Here is a 25826-nt window from a genome sequence, read left to right on the forward strand (position 1 = left end):
TAAACTTTTAGACAGCATATAGTTGAATTTTAGTTTTCGGTCTATTTGGCTGCTGTAGATCTATTTTTTTATTTATTTATTAATCATTTACTTTTTTTATTTTTCTGAGATGGAGTTTTGCTCTGTAGCCCAGGCTGGAGTACAGTAGTATGATCTCGGCTCACTGCAGCCTCCACTTCCCAGGTCCTGGTTAAGCGATTCTCCTACCTCAGCCTCCTGAGTAGCTGCGATTACAGGCGTGCGCCACCATGCCCAGCTGATTTTTGTATATTTAGTAGAGATGGGGTTTCACCATGTTGGTCAGGCTAGTCTCGAACTCCTGACCTCAGATGATCTGCCCACCTCGGCTTCCCAAAGTGCTGGGATTACAGGCATGAGCCACCATATTGCCATTTGTTTTTTAGAAAACTGTTTTCTCTTTGTCTTGTTGTTCTTTTTCTCTCTTGCTGTCTTCCTTTGTGTTTGTTAGTTTGTTTTTGTTTTGTTGTTTTGCATTGATAGGCTTTGTTACTTTTTTTCTTTTGTGTAATTTCTATAGGTAATTTTTTCTGGTTACCGAGGGCTTACATAACACATGTTTATAACTGTTTAAACTGATAACACTTCTATAAAAGTACTCTACAATTTTACCTCTCCACCTTCCACATTATATGTTACTGATATCATAATGTCTGAGTGTCCCATAATGCATATATAGGTTTGCTGGATGGTGTTCATAAGTCTTTTAAGGTATCTTCACTCTTTTTCTTCTTTTTTCTTTTTTCTTTCTTTTTTTTTTTTTTTTTGAGATGGAGTCTTGCACTGTCTCCCAGACTGGAGGGCAATGGCACAATCTCTGCTCACTGCAACGTCCGCCTCTCGAGTTCATGAGATTCTCCTACTTCAGCTTCCTAAGTAGCTGGGATTACAGGCACATACCACCATACCCAGCTATTTTTTTGTATTTTTAGTATAGATGGGGTTTCACTATGTTGGCTAGACTGGTCTCAAAACTCCAGACCTTGTGATCTGTCCACCTCGGCCTCCCAAAGTGCTGGGATTACTTCACTGTTCTTCACTCTTTTTTCTTTTTAATGCTGTGACTGAATGATTGCCAGTGACCTGCCCTCAAGTTCAATAATCCTTTCTTTCAGTTGACCTAGGCTGCTGTTGAATCCCTCTATTAAATTTTTCTCTTCTTTTGTTATATTCTCCAGCTCCGCGACTTCTGTTTGGCACATTTTTTTTTTTTTTTTGAGACAGAGTCTCACACTGTTGCCCAGGCTGTAATGCAGTGGCTCAATCTCAGCTCACTGTAATCTCTGCCTCCTGGGTTCAAGCAATTCTCCTGCCTCAGCCTCCTGAGTGGCTGGGACTACAGGTGTGCACCACCACACCCAACTAACTTTTTTGTATTTTTAGTAGAGATGGGGTTTCAGCATGTTAGCCGGCATGGTCTCGACCTCCTGACCTCGTGATCCACCTGCCTCAGCCTCCCAAAGTGCTGGGATTTAAAAGTAAGTCACTGCACCCAGCCAGCACTTTTTAATATTTTCTACCTTTTTGGTTGAAATTCTCGTTCTATTCATGCATTGTTCTGACCTCACTGAGCATCTTTGTGACAGATCATTTGAATTTTTGCCCAGTAAATCACATATCTCCATTCCATTTGGATGAGTTTCTGAAGATTTATCCTGTTCTTTTATTTATGACATATTTCCTATTTGTTCATTGTCCTCGACTCTCTGTGTTGGTTTCTGCACATTAGATAAAATAGCCGCATCCCTCAATCTTCACAGATGAGTCTCCTCACGGCCCAGTCAGAGATTCTGGGTGCCTCTCAAACCTGTGTGTTTGTCCAAAATGCTGTTCTCGTTCTTGGTGGCCCCAGGAGACTAGAGTGTGCCAAGTACCATCAGTGCCCTGAGACAGGTGAAACAGGAGCCAGTCCTTCTAGCAGCTGTCAGAAAAGTTGAGGTGCTAGATGTGTGGTCCATTTCTTCTCTCCTTACAGAGAAGCTAAGAACAGAAGTTTACCTCCTACTTGCTCTGCACTGAGCTGGGAAGGGGAGCGGTGGCAAAGGCCTGCATGCTATGTCAAATTTTTGCTTTGCTCTCTGTCACCCCTAGGGTCCTAATGAATCTCAGGCCCTGTCAGTTCTTTGACAGAGATCGTTTAGAGGCCAGACTCTCTGGTAGCAGCCAGAAAAGTTGGAGGCTGGACAGATAGTCAACTCTTTCTAAGGAGAATCTGGAGTCTTGAGAACCAGAACCTTCTCTGGTGCTCTCCCAAGCATGTGGTCAACCAGATGACCCAAGTATTCAGGACTCCATGGTGAGGGCCCATGCAGAAGAGCCTGGAGAGTAAGTGAATCCTTTGGCCAGCACAGAGCTTCTTTCACGGAATCGTGTGTGATTTGGGCCTCCAGAATGGCACTGATGCACTGATTTAGGAAAACACACTGACATTAGACATAGGATGAAGAATCCTCAAATGAGCTAACTGGCTCATAAACAAATCCAGAAGCATCTCTTCCTACTCATTATTCCAAATCTTCATCAATAAATCACTAAGTCCCACATAAGCCCAAGAATATGTAGTGTATTTTTAAATAGCATTGCATATATAGACGGGGACCCCACAACAAATATTTGGCCAGGGTTTCACACACTGGAGGCAGCTCATCCTCGGTATTATAGGACTTTTTGTTTACTTCTATAGTGAAAACAGCATTTGACACATTCAAACATATCCTTCTTTGTGACATATTCTGCTGTCACCTTCTATGATAGTACCCTTCGGTTTTTCCTTCTATTGTCACCTCTGCCATCTCCTCCTTCTTTAAATGCTGCATGTTCTTGTGTTTGCTCTTGGCCCCTCTAACTCTCTTCCTCAGTTAATTCATCTGTTCCTGTAGCTCTGAATACAATCTACATGCTAATGAATCCCAGATCTTCATTTCTGGTCCTGACCTTGTCCGGAAACTCAAAACTTTTATCTAACTGCCAACCTAACATCTCTACACAGCTGTCTTATTTATTTATTTATTGAGAGACAGAGTCTTGCTTTGTCACCCAGGCTGGAGTGCAGTGGTGTGCTCTTGGCTCACTGTAACCTCTGCCTCCCAGGTTCAAGTGATTCTCGTGCCTCAGCCTCTCGAGTAGCTGGGATTACAGGGGCGCACCACCACACCCGGCTAATTCTTGTATTTTTAGTAGACACAGGGTTTCACCATGTTGGTCAGGCTGGTCTCAAATGCCTGTCCTCAAGTGATCGACCTGCCTCGGCCTCTCAAAGTGCTGGGATTACAGGCATGAGCCATTGTGCCCGGCCCTCTACGCAGATGTCTAACGGGTGTCTAAACTTCACACATGCAGAAAGAATTGTTAACTGCATGCACATATACTCCAAACCCATTTCCCTCCCATTCTTCCATAGTTCTGTATCCAGATGCTTAAGCCAAAAACCCAGGAGACATCCTTGAATTTACCCTTTCCGTTATAGTTTGTGACAATTCTATTAGCAAGGCCTACTTTTATTCTTCAGAGTATATCTCAAAGCCATGATCCTGTCTTCTCAGCCACCACCCTGGTCCAAGATGCCACTCTATTGCTGTACTAGTGTGAAAGCATCACTGATCTCCCTGCTGTCCCTTTCCCCCTTGTAGTAGCTATAAAGAAATACCTAAATATGAGTAATTTATAAAGAAAGAGAGATTTGATTTGCTCACATCTGCTCCTAGTGAGGCCTCAGGAAGCTCACAATCATGGTGGAAGATGAAGGAGTAGCAGGTGCCTCACATGACAAGAGACGGAGCAAGAGTGGGAGGGGGAGCAGGTGCCACACTCTATTTGTTTTTTGTTTTTTTGAGATAGAGTCTGGCTTTGTTGCCCAGGCTGGAGTGCAGTGACACAGTCTTGACTCACTGCAACCTCTGCATCCCAGGCTCAAGTGATCCTCCCACCTCAGCCTCCCAGGTAGCTGGGACTACAGAGGGTGTGTCATCACACCCTGCTAATATTTCTATCTTCAGTAAAGATGAGTTTCACCACGTTGCCCAGGCGGGGCTCAAACTCCTGGGCTCAAGTGATTCTCCTGCCTTTACCTCCCAAAGTGCTGGGATCACAGGCATGAGCCACCGTACTTGGCTGCCCTACTGTATTAAACAGGCGGATCTCATGTGAACTACCAGAGTGAGAACTCACTCACCACCAAGGAGATGTCACTAGCCATTCATGAAGGATCTGCCTCATGACCCAATCACCTCCCCCCAGACCCCACCTCCAACACTGAGGATAACATTTCAACATGAGATTTGGAGAGGACAAACATCCAAACTGTGTCACCCTGCTATAATCCAGTCTCTCAAAGCAGATAGAGAACTCTTTTTATAAGGTAAATCAGTGCATCCCATTTCTCTACTTAAAATATTTCAATAACTTCCCATTCCTCTTAAACAACATCCAAATTCATTCCACAGCACAGCCATCAATGCTCCACAGGGTTCAGCCCCTCTTGGCCCTTTAGCTCCTCCCTGTCTTTGTTCCCCCGCCACTCACTCTACTCCAGACCTTTGGCACACTTTCTGCGAACTCATGTCTGCCTCACACCCTTTGAACGTATAGTCTCACTGCCTATCTTCCCAGCACATCGCAGGTTGGCTCCCTTCCTGCCAGCATCACCTGTAGTGACTGGCCCTTCCTAATGGCCCTCCTTTGAGATGAAAAGAAGCTCTGTTACATCATAATCTCTTCCCTTGAGAACACTGACTACATTCTGAAAGTATACTGCTTATTCCTGCGATCACAGTTTGGTGTCTCTAGATTATGTGTTATGAGGGCAGGGTACTGATTTAACACAAAATTCTTGGGACTTAGAACACTGCCCAGCACAAGTAATACTTGATCAATAATTATTGAACAAATAGACTAAATGAAGGAACTGACAACTCAGGCAAAAAGTAATGACTCTATGAAGAAGCCAAAAAAAAAAAAAAAGAAGAAAAAAAGCGTTATGTTGCTAGGTAAATAATATTTACATTCATTCATTATCCACCTTTCCAAAGGCTCTTTCAGGCTTAATCCCCACTGAGCCAGAAAGGTGAAACTATGAACCACATTCTGAAACAAAGTACGTTGTCTCAGGTGGCTGGCCAGCCCTTGCCACTCACTCTTTGATGTTGCAAATCTTTAGCCAAAGGCCCTTGGACCATCTGTCAGGAGAGGCCATTCATTGCCAGCAGGGTGGAAGGCACTCCCTGGAGCTTTGCTCCTGACAGCTTCACGAGTGAGGAAGGAAGTGTTCAGCCGGCCATTTCTGCTCTCCAAGACATGCATTTTCCAGCATGATTGCCTCTACGGCCATATGCCTTTTGATGTTTCATTTATAAGAAGAACGCTATCCTATTGCAAAATTACACAGGTCCAAATCAAACATCTGGGATCCTTGCACTCAAAGGCTGCATTGACAATGGCTAGAAGTTCACCCTCCTGATGTGCAAGCCCCTCTTTTTATTATCTCTCTTTTATTGAGTTGTTCTTTAATTATCTTCCTTTAGTATATGTCTGAGATACATTACTCAAGATAGAAAACTTATTAGTACTATTTTGAGCATATCGTCTGGATTTTAAATGCAAAAAGCTGTTCAGTGAAATGCATGTGATATGTGCAATGTATTTTAAACGCCACCTGCTCCTCTTCTTGTCTCAAGATACCTGTCTAAGGGAGAAGTACCATATGGGAAGAAATGGAAACACACTAAAATTATGAATAATAGGCTCCTCACACCGATGTAAGATTGTCAGCCATGGTAAAATCGATTGGTTTTTCCATTTTGCAGGAGGAACCACATAATGACAATAACTGGAAGGTATTTAGTGCTTACAAGCATTTTGACAGATCATCATTTTTGCTCATCTCACCAGCTTGTGAGATTAAGTGGAAACAAATGGTGTTCCAACTCAATAAATGAGGAAACAATACCTCAGAGAGATTAAGTGAGTTTCCCAGAGCCACACAGCTCCTAGTGGCCAATCTGGGGCTCAGACAAAGGTCTCTAACTCCAAGTCCAACACTCTTCCCCTCTGTCGCACTGCCCAGGAGAAAAGCAGAGACCGTCCTGAAAACGCAAGGCACAGAAACAACACAAACCCATGAGCAAGAACGATAATAACGACCAACATTTTCTCAGTGCTGCGTATACACGAGTCTCTGTTTGTTCGCCATTTACTGGGCATCCATGCTGCCAAGCCCTGTTCTGGGTGCTGGAGATACTGTCATGACCAAAACAGGGGATGGAGCCCTTGCCCTCACGGGGCTTACAGTCTGGATGAGGGTTTCTCGACTTTGGCTCTGTTGCCATCTGGGGTGGAGGTTCTTCGGATGGTTGTTCTTTTTTTTTTTTTTTTTGAGGTAGCCATTATAATTTTTTTTATTGCATTTTAGGTTTTGGGGTACATGTGCAGAACATGCAAGACAGTTGCATAGGTACACACATGGCAGTGTGTTTTGCTTCCTTCCTCTCCTTCACCTCCATTTGGCATTTCTCCCCAGGCTATCCCTCCCCAGCTCCCCCCGCCGCTGTCCCTCCCCTATTCCCCCCAGTAGACCCCAGTGTTTAGTACTTCCTTCTCTGTGTCCATGTGTTCTCATTTTTCATCACCCACCTATGAGTGAGAATATGCGGTATTTCATTTTCTGTTCTTGTGTCAGTTTGCTGAGAATGATGTTCTCCAGATTCATCCATGTCCCAACAAATGACACGAACTCATCATTTTTGATTGCTGCATAATATTCCATGGTGTATATGTGCCACATTTTCCCAAACCAGTCTATCATCGATGGGCATTTGGGTTGGTTCCAGGTCTTTGCTATTGTAAACAGTGCTGCAATGAACATTCGTGTGCATGTGTCCTTATAGTAGAAGGATTTATAATCCTTTGGATACATACCCAGTAATGGGATTGCTGGGTCAAATGGAATTTCTATTTCTAAGGCCTTGAGGAATTGCCACACTGTCTTCCACAATGGCTGAACTAATTTACACTCCCACCAGCAGTGTAAAAGTGTTCCTATTTCTCCACATCCTCTCCAGCATCTGTTGTCTCCAGATTTTTAAATGATCGCCATTCTAACTGGCGTGAGATGGTATCTCAATGTGGTTTTGATTTGCATCTCTCTAATGACCAGTGATGATGAGCATTTCTTCATATGTTTGTTGGCCTCATGTATGTCTTCTTTTGTAAAGTGTCTGTTCATATCCTTTGCCCGTTTTTGAATGGGCCTGTTTGGTTTTTTCCTGTAAATCTGTTTGCGTTCTTTGTAAATTCTGGATATCAGCCCTTTGTCAGATGGGTAAACTGCAAAAATGTTTTCCCATTCTGTTGGTTGCTGATTCACTCTAGTGACTGTTTCTTTTGCTGTGCAGAAGCTGTGGAGTTTGATTAGGTCCCATTTGTCTATTTTAGCTTTTGTTGTCAATGCTTTGGTGTTTTGGTCATGAAGTCCTTGCCTACTCCTATGTCCTGAATGGTTTTGCCTACATTTTCTTCTAGGGTTTTTATGGTGCCAGGTCTTATGTTTAAGTCTTTAATCCATCTGGAGTTAATTTTAGTGTAAGGTGTCAGGAAGGGGTCCAGTTTCTGCTTTCTGCACATGGCTAGACAGTTTTCCCAACACCATTTATTAAACAGGGAATCCTTTCCCCATTGCTTGTTTTTATCAGGTTTATCAAATATTGTATGGTTGTAGATATGTTGTGTTGCCGCTGATGCCTCTGTTTTGTTCCATTGGTCTATATCTCTGTTTTGGTACCAGTACCATGCTGTTTTGATTACTGTAGCCTTGTAGTATAGCTTGAAATCTGATAGTGCGATGCCCCCCGCTGTGTTCTTTTTACCTAGAATTGACTTGGCTATGCAGGCTCTCTTTTGGTTCCATATGAAGTTCATGGTGGTTTTTTTCCAGTTCTGTGAAGAAAGTCAATGGTAGCTTGATGGGGATAGCATTGATTCTGTAAATTACTTTGGGCAGTATAGCCATTTTCATGATATTAATTCTTCCTAACCATGAACATGGAATGTTTCTCCATCTGTTTGTGTCCTCTCTGATTTTGTTGAGCAGTGGTTTGTAGTTTTCCTTGAAGAGGTCCCTTACGTTCCTTGCACATTGTATTCCTAGGTATTTTATTCTTTTTGTAGCAATTGTGAATGGCAGTTCATTCTTGATTTGGCTCTCTTTAAGTCTGTTATTGGTGTATAGGAATGCTTGTGATTTTTGCACATTGATTTTATATCCTGAGACTTTGCTGAAGTTGCTTATCAGTTTCAGGAGTTTTTGGGCTGAGGTGATGGGGTCTTCTAGGTATGCTATCATGTCGTCTGCAAATAGAGACAATTTGGCTTCCTCCTTTCCTATTCGAATACCCTTTATTTCTTTTTCTTGCCTGATTGCTCTGGCTAGAACTTCCAGTACTATATTGAATAGGAGTGGCTAAAGAGGGCATCCTTGTCTAGTGCTGGATTTCAAAGGGAATGCTTCCAGTTTTTGCCCATTCAGTATGATATTGGCTGTTGGTTTGTCGTAAATAGCTTTTATTACTTTCAGATACGTTCCATCGATACCGAGCTTATTGAGGGGTTTTAGCATAAAGGGCTGTTGAATTTTGTCAAATGCCTTCTCTGCGTCAGTTGAGATAATCATGTGGTTTTTGTTTTTGGTTCTGTTTATGTGGTGAATTATGTTTATAGACTTGAGTATGTTGAACCAGCCTTGCATCCCTGGGATGAATCCTACTTGATCATGATGGATAAGTTTTTTGAGGTGCTGTTGCAATCGGCTTGCCAGTATTTTATTGAAGATTTTTGTATGTTCATCATGGATATTGGCCTGAAATTTTCTTTTCTTGTTGAGTCTCTGCCGGGTTTTGGTATCAGGATGATGTTGGTCTCATAAAATGATTTGGGAAGGATTCCCTCTTTTTGGATTATTTGGAATAGTTTCAGAAGGAATGGTACCAGCTCCTCTTTGTGTGTCTGGTAGAATTTGGCTGTGAACCCATCTGGACCTGGGCTTTTTTTGTGTGGTAGGCTCTTAATTGCTTCCTCGACTTCAGACCTTTTTATTGGTCTATTCATAGTTTCGGCTTCCTCCTGGTTTAGGCTTGGGAGGACACAAGTGTCCAGGAATTTATCCATTTCCTCCAGGTTTACTAGTTTATGTGTATAGAGTTGTTTGTAATCTCTGATGATGATTTGAATTTCTGTGGAATCTGTGGTGATTTCCCCTTTATCGTTTTTTATTGCATCTATTTGGTTGTTCTCTCTTTTCTTTTTAATCAGTCTGGTTAGTGGTCTGTCTATTTTGATGATCTTTTCAGAAAACCAGCTCTTGGATTTATTGATTTTTTTGAAGGGTTTTTCATGTCTCTGTCTCCTTCAGTTCAGCTCTGATCTTAGTTATTTCTTGTCTTCTGCTAGGTTTTGAGTTTTTTTGATCTTGCTCCTCTAGCTCTTTCAATTTTGATGATAGGGTGTCAATTTTGGATCTCTCCACTCTTCTCATATGGGCACTTATTGATTTATATTTTTCTCTAGAGACTGCTTTAAATGGGTCCCAGAGATTCTGGCATGTTGTGTCTTCGTTCTCATTGGTTTCGAAGAACTTCTTTATTTCTGCCTTCATTTCATTGTTTATTCAGTCAACATTCAAGAGCCAGTTGTTCAGTTTCCATGAAGCTTTGCGGTTCTGGGTTGGTTTCTGAATTCTGAGTTCTAACTTGATTGCACTATGGTCTGAGAGACTGTTTGTTATGATTTCAGTTGTTTTGCATTTGCTGAGGAGTGCTTTACTTTCAATTATGTGGTCAATTTTAGAGTAGGTGTGATGTGGTGCTGAGAAGAATGTATATTCTGTGGATTTGGGGTGGAGAGTTCTGTAAATGTCTATCAGGTTTGCTTGTTCTGGGTCTGAGTTCAAGTCCTGTTAATTTTCTGTCTGGTTGATCTGTCTAATATTGACAGCGGAGTGTTACAGTCTCCCACTGTTATTGTGTGGGAGTCTAAGTCTCTTTGTAAGTCATTAAGAACTTGCCTTATGTATCTGGATGCTCCTATATTAGGTCCATATATATTTAGGATCGTTAGCTCTTCTTGTTGTATCAATCGTTTTAGCATTATGTAATGACCTTCTTTGTCTCTTTTGATCTTCGTTGCTTTAAAGTCTATTTTATCAGAGATGAGAATTGCAATTCCTGCTTTTTTTTTGCTCTCCGTTTGCTTGGTAAATCTTCCTCCATCCCTTTATTTTGAGCCTTTGTGTATCCTTGCATGTGAGACGGATTTCCTGGATACAGCGCACTGATGGGTTTTGGTTTTTTATCCAATTTGCCAGTCTGTGTCTTTTGATTGGTGCATTTAGCCCATTTACATTTAGGGTTAATATTGTTATGTGTGAATTTGATACTGCCATTTTGATGCTAGCTGGTTGTTTTGCCCATTAGTTGATGCAGATTCTTCATTTTGTTGATGCTCTTTAGCATTTGGTATGTTTTTGGAATGGCTGGTACTGGTTGTTCCTTTCTATGTGTAGTGCCTCTTTCAGGAGCTCTTGTAAAGCAGGCCTGGTGGTGTCAAAATCTCTGAGTACTTACTTGTTAACGAAGGATTTTATTTTTCCTTCACTTATGAAGCTCAGTTTGGCTAGATATGAAATTCTGGGTCGAAAATTCTTTCCTTTAAGGATGTTGAATATTGGCCCCCACTCTCTTCTGGCTTGTAGGGTTTCTGCCGAGAGATCTGCTGTGAGTCTGATGGGCTTCCCTTTGTGGGTGACCCGACCTTTCTCTCTGGCTGCCCTTAGCATTTTCCCCTTCATTTCAACCCTGGTGAATCTGACGATTATGTGCCTTAGGGTTGCTCTATTTGCAGAGTATCTTTGTTGTGTTCTTTGTATTTCCTGGATTTGACTGTTGGCCTGTCTTGCTAGGTTGGGGGAATTTTCCTGGATAATGTCCTGAAGAGTATTTTGCAGCTTGAATTCATTCTCTTTGTCACATTCAGGTACACCTATCAAACATAGGTTAGGTCTCTTCACATAGTCCCACATTTCTTGGAGACTTTGTTCATTCCTTTTTGCGTTTTTTTCTCTAATCTTGGTTTCTCATTTTATTTCATTGAGTTGATCTTCGACTTCTGATATTCTTTCTTCTGCTTGGTCAACTCGGCTATTGAAACTTGTGCATGCTTCACAAAGTTCTCCTGTTGTGTTTTTCAGCTCCTTCAATTCATTCATAATCCTCTCTAGGTTATCCATTCTTGTTATCATTTCCTCGAATCTTTTTTCAAATCTTTCTTCAAGGTTCTTAGTTTCTTTGCATTGATTTAGAACATGTTGTTTTAGCTCACAGAAGTTTCTCATTACCCACCTTCTGAAGTCTAATTCCATCATTTTGTCACAGTCATTCTCCGTCCAGCTTTGTTCCCTTGCTGGTGAGGTGTTTTGGTCCTTTGTAGGAGGCGAGGTGTTCTGGTTTTGGGTGTTTTCCTCCTTTTTGCTCTGGTTTCTTCCCATCTTTGTGGATTTATCCACCTGTCGTCTGAGTAGTTGCTGACTTTTCGATTGGGTCTCTGAGTAGATGCCCGGATTGTTGATGATGAAGTATTTCTTTTACTTGGTTTTCCTTCTACCAGTCTAGCCCCTCTGCTGTACAACTGCTGAGGTCCACTCCAGGCCCTGCTTGTCTGGGGTACACCTGTAGCAGCTGCGGAACAGTGAGGGATGCTACCACTTTCTTCCTCTGCTATCTTTGTCCCAGAATGATGTCCGCCACATGTCAGTCTGATCAGTCCTTTTTCAGGTGACTCTTTGGATATACAGGGGTCAGGCAGCTGCTTGAGGAGACAGTCTGTACTTTATAGGAGCTCAAGTGCTGAACTGTGAGCTCTGTTGTTCATTCAGGGCTGTTAGGCTGCTACGTTTAAGTCTGCTGCAGCAGAACTCACAAAACCCCCTTTTTTTCCCTCAGATGCTCTGTCTCCGGGAGTTAGGGTTTTCTTTATGAGTGTCCATTGCTCTATCCTGCCCAGATAGGAGGCAGTCTAGTCACTATTTGCCTGCCGAGGCTCTGCCCTGCTGGCGTGGGGTCCGCCCTGTTGCCATGGGCTCTGCCCTGCAGCCACGGTCTCCACCCTGCTGCCACGGGCTCCGCCCTGTGGTGGAGTCTCTCTGTTATGGTGGGTTGCCTTGGCAATGGCAGGCTGAGTCAGCAATGGGAGTGTATCTCAGTAGGGGCGGATTGCCTTGGTAATGGCAGACGCCCCTCCCCCACCGATCTGCACCATCCTGGGTTCAGCTGTGCCCGCAGTGAAACTCTCCACCCGGAGCGTTTAGAATCGCCATTTTGTTTGTCTCTGTGGGGGTGAAACCCACCAAGCCTGCTCACCTGGCTCCCTGCCTCAGAACACTTTTTTTTTTTTTTTTTAAGTTGAACGTCTGGCTCTCTCCCAGGTATTTCAGTTGCCTGCTGTTAGGGCACTGGGATCTGTGTGATTTCCTGAGCAGTGACCCGCTGCGCTGGCTCAAACACTGCTTCCCAGGACTCTCCTGGTCTGGCTCACTGTCCAAGTCCCGTTTAATCAGATGGATATGCTAATGTGCCCTCCCAAATCTCAGATTGCCAGTTTAACAGGGCACCCGGACCAGTGTGTTTTGTGCAGAGTGTTGCGGAGTGCCACTGCACTGCAGTGCCAGCCAAAGCGGCTGCACCAGCTGAAACAGCTGCGCTGGTGTCCTGTGTCTCTCCTACACCTGGGAATTTCCCTGTTCTGTGGGCAACAAAGATCCGTCTGGAAATGCGGCTTTGACTCACCCTCTGTGTGTTCACTGAGAGCTGCAATACTGAGTTGTTCTTACCACGCCATCTTGAATCAATCCCGGATGGTTGTTCTTAATCCTGTGCATTCCTGCTTGTGCCCACTGGGTGCCTGGAGCACTCCACTCCCGGTTATGATCACCTCAAATGTCTCTAGACACTGACAAATGGCCCCTGGTTGAGAACTACCATTCTAGAGGGAAGAGTAGTTCAGCAAAATATGAAAAAGTAAATGACATGGTGTGTCAGGGGGAATACACCCATGAATAAAAATGATCTAAGGAAGTGGGGGTGGTGTGGGCAGCAGTAGTCAGGGCGGCCTCACTGAGGAGGTGCCCTTAGAGCAAGGCTTACAGGGGAGCATGTGAGCAGGCAGGTGTGTGGGGATGCAAATTTCGGAACGAGCAGCAAAGGGCAAAGTCCCCAAAGCAGCAGCAAGCCCAGGCTCCACCCAGCAGCCAGAGCTGGAGGCCGAGGGAGGAAGGAGCTTGGACTGTCAGGGTCAGAACAGGGTGCTCATGATGGAGGAGGGGGCAGGGCGGCTTGCACATGCATTTTGAAGCTGGAACCCACAGCATTAGTTGGTGGATTAGATGTGAGGTGTGAGAGGAAGAGAGGAATCCAAGATGACTCTGGAATCAGCCTGAGCAGCTGAAGGATTTTGTGGCCAAGAGAGAGTGGTTTGGGGAGAAGGGGTGAAGTCCCAGCTGATTTCAGCAAGCTGGCAACGTCTGCTAAATATTCTTCTTAGTAACTGCATGTAGATCTAGACCTGTCTGACCTTCCCAACACCTGGGGGAGACAGACACAGTCACATCCCCACTTACAGATGAAGATTTCAAGACACAGAGTGGTAGAGGGATTTGCCCGAGTCCTGGAGCTGGGAGACCTCCCGCAACCCTGGATTGCCGTGTGGCCCCTGAACCACCCCTGCCTCCCCCATGGTGAAAGTCAGTGCAGCACAGTCGGGGCTGTGAGATAGCAGCAGAGAGGTTATGCAGCAGCTATCTTCAGAGGCGTCACTGCCCTTGGTGTTTTGAGGATGAATAATTGCTTTAATTCCTCAAGGCTCTATAAATAGATGGAGAGGTAATTATACACAGCAGGACAAAATTGGCTGACTTATTCTTATCCTTATCTCAGTGGCCTTCCCCCAGGAAAGCACAACAGGGCCCTCAAGTCACGAGACCTCACGAAGCCTGTGTCCTCGCTGTGCATCTTTTGCTGAACAAGCCCACCCAGGCAGGCCTCGCCCCCAACCGCTGTGTTCTTTCTTTGCAACATCAGGTTGTTGTTGGTTTTTTTTTCTTTCTGTATTCCTTTTTATTTTGCCTCTGTACTATATGTGGTATTCTGCTGAGAAGTTCAAAGGTTTTGCCCTGGGATAACACATGAGGTTTTCTGTCTGCGTCTAGTGCAATTTAGAGAAAATGGAATATCTTCGTGGTGAAAGGAAATAACATTGTTGTCAGAGCAACCTGGTCATTCCTCAGCCTCAGAGAAGTCTGATTCGTGAGGGATTCTCAGAACCTTTGGGGCTGCTCTTCTCCCTTTGTCCCTGGGGCCCCTCCTTCCTTTACAGCACAACTCTGACAAATTCTCCTCCTGCAACTCAGGCAGTCCTGGGCACAGCCTCCCATTGCCCCTGCCCCTCCATCCCCCAATGAAGCCATCTGCCACATGCAACATGATTACTTCCCCAGGGAACTGAGTGGCAATGCGAGAGGGGACAAACACAAGGGACCTGGGTCTAGAAAGGCAACCAGGGCCAGTTGCAAATGGAATCAGAATTGACCTTCGGGCAGCAGGAACCAACTGTGTTTCTTTCAGTAGGTGGGAGCCTCACTCCTACTTGAGTTTAGAGGGCAATCCCCACAACCCTACTGAGTGTGGTGAGAGACAGATTGGTGGGGGAACCATTGACACCATTTGCATAGCGAAATATGGATGGAGAGGACATACCTTTATAAAAAAAGAATCCACAAGAGCTAGTGACAGAAGCTGAAGACTAGAGTGGACAAAAATGATAGTGCCTTAGAATGGAAAGGGCCTACATCACCTCACTTCACTGCCTCCACCTGCAGAAATTGCTGGGCAGCATTTGAGGCAGATGACAGGTAGCTCAAGCAGCTTCTAAGACTCAGAGGCCAGCACCCCACTGATAGGCTCTTCTTTGTACCAGTTTTTCTATCATTGAGCCCAAATTTGCATCTCTGAGACTTCCCAGGTGTGTGCATCCTTAACTTTTCTCTCTGGAGCTCTCAGGTGTCAGAGAATCACCATCTTTAAACAGCCAGCACCTCCACTGGACCTCCTCTTTTCCAGGCTAAGTGCTACCAGTTTCTGACCCTTTGCCAGCTTGCTCTTCTCCAGCTAGTCCCTGGCACTTGGGGCTGTGCATGATTCAGCAGAAATGGCCTGGCTGAACTGAACGCAGTCTGACTCCTCCATTCTACACAGGATGCTGTGAGGTCCAGAGTGACATCAGCAAGAACTGCAGAGTAAGCAGCCCCAAGGACCTGTCATTCACAGAAACTCACACACAAATATCAGCAAAATCCATTGTAGTCAACTCTGGGAAATAGTCAAAGATTTACAGCAAGCAAGCAAAAAAAAAAAAAAAAGGCACTAAGTCAAGAAAAGATGACTTAAATACAGCATTTATGGAAATCTCAGTCAAACCACTAGCTGACCATGAGCTACAGGACCAGAGACCTCAGAGAACACATATGACAAGGAGTATAGTCTTCAACTGTAATTCCTCCTAATGTTGCTTTGTTGGAAGCCGGGCCAATAGTATTTGCCAGTTTGGTTTGTGGTCAGCTATGCCTTTTTATGTGGCTTAATGAGAAGCCAGGACTTCTGAATCCAAGTCTCAAGTTCACTTTTCAAGTCTCAGTGTTAGACATTAAAGAATCCCTATTGTATTCCATTTGATTTATTTAAACCCCAAGGCTCCTGCCTGCCAAAATCTTGTGAAATTTTTATTTCATTATCCAGCTCATGGGCTAACCCTCCTGGATTTATGTTTTCCATAATTTCTAAAGCATCCTGTCTATGTCTTTCTTAAAATTATTATTATTATTATTTATTTTACTTTAGGTTCTGGGGTACATGTGCTGGTCATGAAGGGTTGTTGCATAGGTGCATACATAACCAGGTGGTTTGCTGCCTCTATTTCCCCTTTGACTATATCTGGCATTTCTCCCCATGTTATCCGTCCCCACCCCTGCTGTCCCTCCCTTAGCCCCCACCAAATGCCCCCAGTGTGTGATGCTCCTCTCCCTGAGTCCACATGTTCTCATTGTTCAACACCCGCCTATGAGTGAGTACATGTGGTGATTGGTTTTCTGTTCTTGCGTCAGTTTGCTGAGAATGATGGTTTCCAGATTCATCCAAGTCCCTACAAAGGACTCGAACTCATCGTTTTTTATGGCTGTGTAGTATTCCATGGTGTATATGTGCCACATTTTCTTTGTCCAGTCTATCATTGAAGGGGATTTGGGTTGGTTCCATGTCTTTGCTATTGTACACAGGGCTGCAATGAGCATACATGTGCATGTGTCTTTATAGTAGAACAATTTATAGATCTTTGGGTACATTCCCAGTAATGGGATTGCTGGATCAAATGGAATTTCTATTTCTAGATCCTTGAGAAATTGCACTGTCTTCCATGATGGTGTTCCTATTTCTCCACATCCTCTCCAGCATCTGTTGTCTCCAGATTTTTTAATGATCGCCATTCTAACTGGCGTGAGGTGGTATCTCAATGTGGTTTTGATTTGCATTTCTCTAATGACCAGGGATGATGAGCATTTTTTCATGTTTGTTGGCCTCATATATGTCTTCTTTTGAAAAGTGTCTGTTCATATCCTTCACCCACTTTTAAATGGGCTTGTTTGTTTTTTTCTTGTATTTCTGTTTTAGTTCTTTGTAGATTCTGGATATTAGCCCTTTGTCAGATGGGTAGACTGCAAAAATTTTTTCCCAATCTGTTGGTTGCCAGTTTGCTCTAATGATGGTTTCTTTTGCTGTACAGAAGCTCTGAATTTTAATTAGATCCCATTTGTCTATCTTGACTTTTGTGCCATTGCTTTTGGTGTTTTAGTTATGAAATCCTTGCCTATGCCTATGTCCTGGATGGTTTTGCCTGTGTTTTTTTCTAAGGTTTTTATGGTGTTAGGTTTTATGTTTAAATCTTTAATCCATCTGGAGTTAATTTTAGTGTAAGGTGACAGGAAGGGATTCCATTTCTGCTTTCTGCACGTTGCTAGCCAGTTTTCCCAACACCATTTATTAAACATGGAGTACTTTCCCCATTACTTGTTCTTGTCAGGTTTGTCAAAGACCAGATGGTTGTAGATGTGTGCTGTTGTGTCCAAGGCCTCTGTTCTGTTCTATTGGTCTATGTCTCTGTTTTGGTACCAGTACCATGCTGTTTTGATTACTGTAGCCTTGTAGCACAGTTTGAAGTCTGGCAGTGTGATGTCTCCAGCTTTGTTCTTCTTGCTTAGGATTGTCTTGGCTATGCAGACTCTCTTGTGATTCCATATGAAGTTTAAAGTGGTTTTTTTCCAATTCTGTGAAGGTCATTGGTAACTTGATGGGGATAGTATTGAATCTATAAATTACTTTGGGCAGTATGGCCATTTTCATTATACTGATTCTTCCTAACCATAAGCATGGAATGTTTCTCCATCAGTTTGTGTCCTCTCTGATTTCGTTGAGCAGTGGTTTGTAGTTCTCGTTGAAGAGGTCCTTTACATCCTTTGTTAGTTGTACTCCTAGGTATTTTATTCTCTTTGTAGCAATTGTGAATGGCAGTTTGTTCTTGATTTGGCTTTCTTTAAATCTGTTATTGGTATATAGGAATGCTTGTGATTTCTGCACATTGATTTTGTATCCTGAGACTTTGCTGAAGTTGCTTATCAGTTTGAGAAGATTTTGGGCTGAGACAATGGGGTCTTCTAAATATACGATCATGTCATCTGCAAATTGAGACAGTTTGACTCCCTCCTTTCCTAATTGAATACTCTTTATTTCTCTTTATTGCCTGATTGCTCTGGCTACAACTTTCAATACTATATTGAATAGGAGTGTTGAGAGAGGGCATCCTTGTGTAGTGTCAGATTTCAAAGGGAATTCCTCCAGCTTTTGCCCATTTAGTATAATATTGGCTGTAGGTTTGTTGTAAATAGCTTTTATCATTTTATGATATGTTCCATCGATACCTAGTTTATTGAGAGTTTTTAGCATGAAGAGCTCTTGAATTTTGTCGAAGGCCTTCTCTGCATCTATTGAGACAATCATGTGGTTTTTGTCTTTGGTTCCATTTATGTAATGAATTACGTTTATGGACTTTATGCATATATTGAACCAGCCTTGCATCCCCGGGATGAAGCCTACTTGATTGTGATGAATAAGCTTTTTGATGTGCTGTTGCATTCAATTTGCCAGTATTTTATTGAAGATTTTTGCATCGATGTTCATCATGGATATTGGCCTGAAGTTTTCTTTTTTATTTGAGTCTCTGCCTGGTTTTGGTATCAGGATGATGTTGGTCTCATATATGAGTTAGGGAGGATTCCCTCTTTTTGTATTGTTGGATGTAGTTTCAGAAGGAATGGAACCAGCTCCTTTTTGTACGTCTGGTAGAATTCAGCTATGAACCAGTCTGGACCTGGACTTTTTTTGGTTGGTAGGCTATTGATTGCTCACTCAACTTCAGCCCTTGCTGTTGGTCTATTCAGGGTTTCAACTTCCTCCTGGTTTAGTCTTGGTAGAGTACAAGTTTCCAGGAATTTATCCATTTCTTCCTGGTTTACTGGTTTATGTGCATAGAGCTGTTTGTAGTAATCTCTGATGGTTGTTTGTATTTCTGTGGGATCAGTGGTGATATCCCCTTCATCTTTTTTTATTGCATCTATTTGATTCTTCTCTCTTTTCTTTTTTATTAGTTTGGCTAGCAGTCTGTCTATTTTGTTGATCTTTTCAAAAAACCAGTTTCTGGATTTATTGATTTTTTTGTGTCTCTGTCTCCTTCAGTTCATCTCTGATCTTATTTATTCCTTGTCTTCTGCTAGCTTTTGAGTTTTTTTGGTCTTCCTCCTCTAGCTCTTTCCATTTTGATGAGAGGGTGTCAATTTTAGATCTTTCCTTGTTTCTTATGTGGGCATTTATTGCTATAAATTTACCTCTCGACTGCTTTAAAGGTGTCCCAGAGATTCTGCTAAGTTGTGTCTTCATTCTGATTGGTTTTGAAGAACATCTTTATTTCTGCCTTCATTTCATTGTTTATCCAGTTGACACTCAGAAGCAAGTTGTTCAGTTTCCAAGTGGCTGTGCAAATTCGAGTGTGTTTTTTAATCCTGAGTTCTAATCTGATTGCACGTGGTCTGATAGACTGATTGTTATTTTTTCCATTATTTTGCATTTGCTGAGTGATTTACTTCCAATTATGTGGTCAATTTTAGAGTAAGCACAATGTGGTGCTGAGAAAAATGTATATTCTTTGTACTTAGGGTGGAGCATACACTATATGTCTATTAGGTCCACTTGGACAAGCTCTGTATTCAAGTCCTGGATGTCTTGTTAATTTTCTATCTCATTGATCTGTCTAATATTGACAGTGGAATGTTGAAGTCTCCCACTACTATTGTGTGGGAATCTAAATCTCATTTTAGGTCATTAAGAACTTGCTTTATGTATCTGGGTGCTCCTGTGTTGGGGGCATATATATTTAGGATAGTTAGCTCTTCCTGTTGGATTGATTCTTTCACCATTATATAATGCCCTTTGTCTCTTTTGAACTTTGTTGGTTTGAAGTCCATTTTATCAGAGACTAGGATTGCAAGCCCTGCTTTTTTTGTTCTCCATTTGCTTGGTAAAACTTCTTCCATCCCTTTATTTAGAGTCTGTGTGTGTCTTTGTATGTGAGATGGGTTTCCTGAATACAACACACTGATGGGTCTTGAATTTTTATCCAGTTTGCCAGTCTGTGTCTTTTGATTGGGGTGTTTAAGCTGTTTATATTCAATGTTAATATTGTTATTTGTGAATTTGATCCTGCCATTTTGTTACTGGCAGGTTTTCTTGCTCATTAGTTGACTAATTTTCTTCATTGCATTTTTGGTCTTTGCCATTTGGTGTGCTTTTGCAATGGCTGGTACTTGTTCCTTTCTGTGTTTCTTTCAGGAGCTCTTGTAGGGCAGGTCTGGTGGTGATGAAATCTCTCAGTAATTGCTTGTCTGTAAAGGATTTTATTTCTCCTTCACGTATGAAGCTTAGTTTGGCTGGATATGAGACTCTGGGTTGAAAGTTCTTTTCTTTAAGGATGTTGAATATTTGTCCCCACTCTCTTCTGGCTTGTAGAGTTTCTGCCAAGAGAGCCACTGTGAGTCTGATTGGCTTCCCTCTGTGGGTGACCTGACCTTTCTCTCTCGTTTCCCTTAGCATTTTTTCCTTCATTTCAACCTGGTGAATCTGACAATTATGTGCCTTGGGGTTGCTCTTCTTGAGGAATATCTTTGTGGATTTCTCTGTATTTCTTGGATTTGAATGTTAGACTGCCTTGCTAGGCTTGGGAAGTTCTCCTGGAGCATGTTTTCCAGCTTGGATTCATTCTTCTTGTCATATTCAGATACACTGATAGTGTAGATTAGGTATTTGCACATAATCCCATATTTCTTGGAGGCTTTGTTTATTTCTTTTCACTTTTTTTCTCTTGTTTTGCCTTCTTTTTTCACTTCATTGAGTTGATCTTCAATCTCTGACATACTTTCTTTTGCTTGATCAATTCAGCTATTAAAACTTGTGTTTGCTTCACATAGTTCTCGTGCTGTGTTTTTCAACTTCACCAAGTCATTTATGTTCCTCTCTAAGCTGGTTATTCTAGTTAGCATTTCATTTAACCTTTTTTCAAGGTTTTTGGTTTTTTTGCATTGAGTTAGAACGTGTTCCTTTAGCTCAGAAAAGTTTGTTATTATCCACCTCCTGAAGCCTGTTTCTGTCAATTCTCACACTCTTTCTCGGTCATGTTGTGTTCCCTTGTTGTTGAGGAGTTGTGATCCTTTGAAAGAGAAGGGGCGTTCTGGTCTTTGATGGTTTCATCTTTTTTTGTGCTGTTTTTTTCCCATCTTCGTGGATTTACCTGGCTGTGATCTCAGGGAGCTGCTTGATGAGGTCACTTGTCTGCCTTCAAGGTGTTACTGGGTTTCTAGGGACTCCTTCAGGTTACTAGGGAAGCTTCCTGTGCCTTTTTGTTTACACTGGGAGCTTAGGCCTACCTCTTCCACTGACCTGGAAGCACTGCTGGGTGGTCAAGAGAACTGTCCGGTTGCTACGTAGGCTTCCTGTGTTTTTTGTTAAAACATGAAGCCTATTCCCACCTCTTTAATGGTGGGTTGTGTCTTTCCTCCACAGGGCTGGATCATTCAGAGTTCAGCTCAGACTGAGGCAGTTGCTGTGTAACCTGCTAGAGTTAGTGCTTCAGCCCTCTGGGGTTTGTGGGGGAGGGTCAGGACCTGCCCAGCCACCCAGTCTGTCTCCCTGCTTTCAGCTCCCTCTCTCTCTGGGCAGGGGGAGGAGGCAATAGCCTGGTCCACTGGCTCTCCCCGCCAGCTTATGGATTTATGTTCTTGCTTAGATCTGTGCACCAATCTGGGACACCGACCTGGATTATTATTCAACTCTGCCCTTGTAATTCCTGGCACTTGACTGGCAAAGATTCCTTGTTCTGTGTATTGCTGAGGCTTTGGGGGAAGTGCTGTATCTGTACTGGAGTGCCAGAGTGGGAGCCTCTGACTTACCAGTCAGATGTATTTTCTGGGTGAAGCGGCACCCCTCCCTGCCTCAGTCTGTCCTGCCTGGACTTTGCTCACCATCCGACCACACCAAGTGTCATAGACCTGGTACCTTGGTTGGTGCTAGGAGATCTCTCAATTTCTGTGTCTCTCTCACTGGGTGTTGTGCACCAAAATTGTATCTATTCAGCCATCTTGACTCCCCCAGTAAACATTTTCTTAAAATTATTGATTAAAAAGTTTCAAACAGAACCAGATCAACACGGAGCCCCAGGGGCATCAAGAGAGGCCCCATTTCAATAACCTGAGCTCTGTGGGTGCATTTAGCCATCAACTACAACCCACAGGGATGTCTAACACACCAGAAGATTGTACTCAGAAGAAAAAACTGGTTTCATTTGGGTTCAACTTTTCTGTTTAAAAATCCACTTTTTAAATCAACCTACCGTGTGAAAGTTCAAGTCACATCTGAAGTAAAGATTTTGCATTGAGAGCACTGGGTATAAATCCAAACTCTGCCATTTACCGGTTCTTAATCTAAGACTCAGCCTCTTGATGTCTAAAATGGGAATAACATTGGTACATACATTACAGAGTTATCATAGGATTAAAAAAGATACAGCTAATAAACACAGTGCTCGCCACAGAACTCATAGCATCTCTTCGTGTATAAGCTCAGTGCAGCACGCCTAGAATCCACCCATTCACAAGAAATGGATATGATGGACCTGTGCAGGCTGGACCTGTGGCAGCTGTTTTATAGCCATGAAGCAATAATCATGAGAATAAACCCAAAAGAATTACACTTCCCAGTTATTGCCAAATCCCTAAACCAAAGTCACAATTTCATATTATGAGAAGGGGAGAAAATCTCCTTGTTGAAGACACTATGTTTTGTTTTGTTTTTTCTTTTCTATTACTTGCAGTTACCCCTTTTGGCCATGCTGCCCTAACTCAAGCCACTAACTAGATACCATTTGTCATAAATTACATCTCCATTTAAGGGAGAAAATCAGTTAGGAATTCATAGCGCACATGCACGGGTATCTGTAGCTCTTGTATGTGCCTGTGTATGTGTACCCAGGTGCCTGCAGGGAAGTTCCAGCTGTTTGTTCCAATGCCAGTTCTGTAGCCATTAAGCAAGAACCCCCGGGACTGTTACCCCTCATAAACACGCGGAGCAGCAGATAGCAGGTGTCTCTGGCAGACTTGCTGCCACACGGGACCTCTGCTGCATTCATCCTCCATGTGCTCGTTTTTGAAGCTGCATGCCTGCTGAAGGAAAGGCCACAGCAAAGCTGGGCACTGCTGGTGTAGACCCCACTGTGTTGAGATCTCCCAGGGTTACTGAAGAAGAGATAGGAAAACCTCAGCACAGGGCATTTTATGAGGGAGGGAGCAGGAAATGCTCAAAGGTTCCACTGTAATTTGAGGCAAGATCAAAAGCCCCAGGAGTGGGTGGCTCTCCAGCATCTTCCCAGCCCCCGGGGATATACAAGCATAGTTGGAAGACCTCCAGGTCTCACTCAGAGCCCAGGGACCCAACAGACACAAGCCAGAGGGAAAGAATATATCTGCACATCCCCTGGGGAACGTCATGGAGGAGTCTCAGGATGGCATGGGGCGAGGAACTGCACACTCCAGCAGGACAGGGGGAAGAAGGCGTTGCTGAGAAAGGAGAAAGAGGACACCAAGGAGGTGGCACCTATCCCGAGACCATAGGCCCTGGCTCTCCTGGCACAGGGGCAGTGTGAGTGGGTGGGCTGCCGACAGTTGGCAGCAGCTCTGTCTGCACAGGTGGTCGCCCTAAGGCAAGCAAAGTCAAGAGCCTGTCAGCCTCCTTCACCTCCACCCTCTCCCAGGGCCCCCAACACAGCCCTCCACCCCCTCACCATCCAAGCACCCCCACCCCATCCTAGCATCCCTGGGATCAAAAGCAAATGGAGTTTTCTTCTCCAGGACTCCAGAGCAGTCTTGAACTGTGCTCTGTCTCACAGGAGAGGGCACTGTCCATGAAGATTAGCTGTTGGGGAGGAGGTGTGAGGCTTGGTGTCCTGCCTTCTCCAAGCTTGGGCCCCCTCATCTGTAAATGGGAAAAATTGGTCCACCTGAATAAGGACTTTGGGGAAGGATGGGGCATCAGGGGACTTTCCCAGATGTGGAGATCTGTCTTGATCTGAGTGATGATGACCCAGGGGCATGCACACAGAAAAATCCATCCAACCATACACATAAGGTAATGGACTTAACCAGACGTGCAAACAAGGGACTAGCTTAGAAACTGGTGGAAGAGGCCCCGCAGATGTGGTCTGGTTGAAGGGGCCCAGGGTGTTTCTCCTCCTCAGACATACCCATTCCAGCCTTACTCCCTCTGTCACTGATGCAAGACATTCAACTGTTACAAATGACTGCCCTTGGCTTAACGCTGTGTCTCTGACTGGTAGGAAGAGTAACATGTTTCCTTATCTCACCTGCTCCTTAGATTCTCAGAGGAGAGAAGTCAGAGGTGGAGAATGAGATCTGAAAATATATTTTCCTTGCATGATAACTTTGCCCAAAGTGAGTTCTGTGAGTGAAGGGCTTTGCTTGTCCCTCTGGGAGAGTGAGAAGGAGATTGAGAAGGGGCAAGCATGCCTGCCTGGTTCTGCCCAGTCATTCTGCCTCCTTCCCCTATAAGCCAGAAAACCAGCCTCTCAGGGCTGGAGGGTCTGTGAGGATGACAGGAGGGCTGGACATTTGGGGCCCTAATGAAGGAAGGGTAGGCTCAGTGGCAAGATACCTACATTGACAGCCACATGGTCAGCTTGGCCCTGCTGTCGGGAATGAGTGCAGGGCTCTAGTCTAATCCCATGCCAGATGGGCATCAGTTCTGTTTGAATCAATCAAAGGGAAACAGGTCCACAGGTCCACCAGACCTTAAATGCAAGGTTTGAAAGTGATGTCAGTGGCTCACATTTTGATAATATGAATTGACTACTTTTTTTTTTTTGAGATAGAGTCCTACTCTGTTGCCCAGGTTAGAGTGCAGTGGCATGATCTCAGCTCACTGCAACTTCCACCTCCCAAGTTCAAGTGATTCTCCTGCCTTAGCCTCCCAAGTAGCTGGGACTATAGCCACTACGCCTGGATAATTTTTGTATATTTAGTAGAGACAGGGTTTCACCATACTGGTCAGTATGGCCTTGAACTCCTGACCTCATTATTCACCCACCTCAGCCTCCCAAAGTGCCGAAATTACAGGTGTGAGCTACCATGCCTGGACTGGATTGACTAATTTCTAATATCCAAAATTGTACACTCTCCCATAATCTTTTGTAGAAAATTCATAACATCCAAAGCTACTATGAACTGAAGAATATTTTTCAATTATTGCACCTATTACTGCATGTATAAGCCATGACAATATCAACTAGTGTTTGAAATATAGTGCTGCATGATGAATGGTTTCAAAGGGTAGGCCAGCAAGAAACTTCAGTGCCTCCCTGTTCTTTCCCTGAAGCCTTCCAAGTTCAAGGGGCCTGAGGGCTTGCCATGTACATAGGCTGCTTGCAAACCCACCGAACAGGCACACGCAGATCCAACAGAGATGAGCAAGATGACTCCAAAAGAAGGAAAATCAGCAATGACAAATAATGTCAAGGACTAACCATTCCTATGCTGAATGAACCACTTAGTTTTTCCTCAGTATATGTTTTTACAGACTTACCTAAAATTTCCTAGAAATTTTAGGTCATTCAGCCTAAGCATGAGAATCAGCGTACATAGATGGGTGCATAAGTACACACACTCTCACCAAGAATCAACTTACTTTGCAGAGTTGCCAGGGTTTTCCTGGGACAACAGCAAGTGGCTGGGAAGGACAGCCTTTTCTGACCTACAAACTCTACATCCTATAGAGCTTCTATTAATGGAGGACACCAAGAGCATCCCCTGGACTTTGAGGGGAAATACCAGCGTCTTGGAAAGCCTAACTCAAAACTGGCCTCACTGTCAGCCCAGGGGCAAGGCAGTGCTATGCAAACCCCAGAGGGCTGACCACTGTCTAGGAGTCTACCTGGGCCCCCACCTAGGTAGGTTTAGCATCCTCATCCAGATGGCAGTCTCTAAGATCACTAGTGCTCGTTCTCTGCTTTCACTGTCTTAAAGCAAATAGACTCTCAGCAGCACCCTAGAGCTC

This window comes from Callithrix jacchus, chromosome 14, assembly GCF_049354715.1.
Source record: "Callithrix jacchus isolate 240 chromosome 14, calJac240_pri, whole genome shotgun sequence".
Lineage (NCBI taxonomy): Eukaryota > Metazoa > Chordata > Mammalia > Primates > Cebidae > Callithrix > Callithrix jacchus.